Genomic DNA, 3,287 nt, shown 5'->3' with positions numbered 1-3,287 from the left:
GAAAGGGTAAGTGCAGGAAACATCTGCTTGGATTAGGGCCTGAGTGAGAGCCTGGAAGGGATGGAGCCTCCAGCTTTTATATGAATTCCCTGTCTAAGCTGCTTCGTTGCTGAAGTTACAGCTCTCATCCAAGTTCCAGCCTTCCTGACTTGGGGAAACAGACGCCATCCCATCCACTATTACAAACTGCTGAAGCCACTTCTCCATCAGCCTTCCCCTGTATTAGGGTTGCCAGGTTCATGGCCTGAGACTGATCCTGTATCTTTAGGAGAAGAGAAAGTCAGCCAAGTGCAGGTGTTCTTGCAACACTGTAATGAGAAAAACCACAAGGTGGGATTCTCTCTCCCCCCTCCACAACCTTTAAAGATACAGAAGACCTCTTGGTTGCCAGGTCTGGCCTCTTAGAGGTCTTCTGTATCTTTAAAAGTTGTGCAGAGGGAAGGGAGAATTCCACCTTGTGGTTTTTCCCATTACAATGTTGCAAGAACACCTGCACTTGGCTGACTTTCTCTTCTCCTGAAGATACAGGATCAGTCTCAGACCATGAACCTGGCAACCCTACCCCATATCCATTTGCACCACGATAGCTGCATCTACTCTCGCTTCTGACACAGATGGGTTAGTAAACCGAGCAGAAAATTCATGCATTAATTAACACACCACTTTCCAGCTTAAAAAACCCTTTCAGTCTTGTTTTGATTAAAACCTCTCAAATGTTTAATCCCACGATAGAATTGGTTGCATTGAATAGCTGCCATACCAGTGCCAATATGTCACATTTACTATGCTGACAGGCAGTTATGGATTGAGAGATGGAGGGGAAACAAGCATGTTACCGTGACTTACTTACTTATTTAAAATCTTACCCAAAAACAAAACAGGGACAAAATCGGGATAGTGATGTATCATTCTCCAGTATTAGAAAGCAGGGATTGTTGGGACATAATGGCTTGGATCCTATATTGGTACTCCTTGAATGAAAAAAAGCTTCCATCCATGAAAAGGGTGGTCCTCGCATGGAAGGGTCCATCTGTGGGAATAATTCTCCTCTAACTGCAGGAAACACTTTGGTTCCAAGCCATTGTGCTTTTCTCATCTTCTCCGTATGCATATTGGATATCATTTAAATGTTTGCCTGAATCTGTTCCAGGGTAATGTATTAGCTGCAGGATCTTTGAGGGCTGCATATCAACACAGTCACAGTTAGCTCTCACCTAGTTAGCCAGCATGTGCATGTCTAAGACACTTACACTGTTCTTTGTTCTTTGTGCTGACTCCATATGCACGTAGTTTCCAGCACTCTCTCTAGAAGTAAATCTCTAACTAATCTCAGACTCTTCTCAGTCATCACATTTGACACCATGCTCAGTGATTGGGCTCATTAAGTATAAATATGTGTAAATGAGAAAAAAATAGCTTTTTAAGAAAAAGAAAGCATTGTGTCCTCTTGCAATTTCTCTCTCCCTAGCTCCTGGTAGGGATATTTCCAAATTTCAGTCTTTGGGAGGGTTACCCCTCCCCCAGTACTCTTCTGAATGTTTTAACATTTCATAGTAGAGTTGGAAGAGGCCTATAAGGCCATTGAGTCCAACTCCCTGCTTAATTCAGGAATCCAGGTTAAAGCATACCAGACAGCTGGCTGTCCAGCTGCCTCCTGAATGCCTCCAGTGCTGGAGAGTCCACCACCTCCCTAGGTAACTGGTTCCATTGTCATACCAATTAGTTCCATTGTCTAACAGTTAGTTATTTCAGTGGGTCTATTATGAGTATGACGTAGTTGGATACAAAAGTAAACAATCAATAAAGTACTGGACTAGCCCATAGCAAGTATTAGAACTCGGATCATAGGAGATTATTCTAAATTAAGGAATCAGGTTCTGGATGCACCTTTGGTACCAACATTTCATTGATTGTTCTCATGATTGTAATGACCTTGGTTTCTAATAATTGATAAGAGTTTATGCACATAAATACAATTGGTATAACTATGAAAACCTGCTTTTGTGCAAAGAAGCAGAATAGACATTTAAATTGGATACTGTGATTCCCAAGGGGCTAAATGCCAGCTTAGAACTGATGTCATTCCGATTGATAATTTCATGTTATCTTTCCTTATCTGTTAATTTTGAATGCTCATTGTAACATTGGGAGATATTTTCATATGCCTTTAAGGAAATTTATATAACATTTAGTAACTACATGAATTAATAAATGTGCTTTTAAGGAAATTGTCTTCTATATAGTCCTATAGTCTCCAACTATATTTTTCTAAGATGTTATGCCATCACGCCATCATGCCATCACGCAGTGTGACATGTGGACATGGTGATAAGTGTCTTATTAAAAACAAAAAAAGATTGGGCCCAGACTTCAATTGTGGCAGGAAAGCTGAAGCATAGTGGCAGTGATGGCGGTGACAGCAGCGGAAGGCCCAGGGTGTGGTGGTGGCGGCAGGGGAAGGCCCGGAGGGTGGTGGCAGTGGCAGCGGAAGGTCCAGAGAACAGCAGCAGTGTAATGGCAGGAGCATGGAGGTGCAGTTGAAGGCCTGGAGCATGGCAGGAGGTCCACCTGCCCATGGAAGAAGGCCCACAGTGTGGCCTAGAGTACCAACTGTGTGAGAAGCCCTGCAGTGTGGCAGCAGAACCGCTCATGTGAGAAGGCCTACAGCACTGCAGGTCTGCCCATGTGAGAAGGCCTGGAGCTTGGCAGGCTCACCCACAGCTTAGGTGTCAGCTTCACCAGGTGGATGAGAGGCCAGTCTTGATGACCCCTGGGGTGGTGCTGTGGGGGAGAAAAGGGAAGGGAAGCTCTGGCAACCCCTGGGGAGGTTGTTGGGGGAGTGGAGAAAAGGGGAGGGGAGCTCTGATGACTCCTGGGTGTCAGGCCCAGGATGTGACTCAGGAACCAGACCAACAGTTGTAGTTAATTCGTGTTTTATTAGGGTAATGTCCAAACAAAGACTGCGTTTTCTCATGAATCAATACAGGGATACAGGTCCTGCGGCATTGGGAGAAAGTTGACAGAGCAAGGGACTTCTTCCCGCCTGTTCTTTAAGAAGGGGCCAAATGGGCACGCAATCTTTCGCTCCTCCTTAACTGCCCCTCAGGTACTGCCTGCCTTCCCCCCTTCTCTCCTGTCTTTTCAGCTGTCTGCGTGTGCGCGGTGAGGGGGGAAGCATCACCCCCTCCTCTTCTGAAGTTTCCGATTCCAGGATGGGGGATAGGGGAGGGGCTGATGGTAAACTGCCTCCCCGCTTTTCGGCTGTGAGCAGCCCTCCCTCTTCCCCC

The sequence above is a fragment of the Rhineura floridana genome, chromosome 7 (genome assembly GCF_030035675.1).
Source record: "Rhineura floridana isolate rRhiFlo1 chromosome 7, rRhiFlo1.hap2, whole genome shotgun sequence".
NCBI classification, from domain to species: Eukaryota; Metazoa; Chordata; class Lepidosauria; order Squamata; family Rhineuridae; genus Rhineura; species Rhineura floridana.
Note: the sequence above shows the minus strand (reverse complement) of the source record.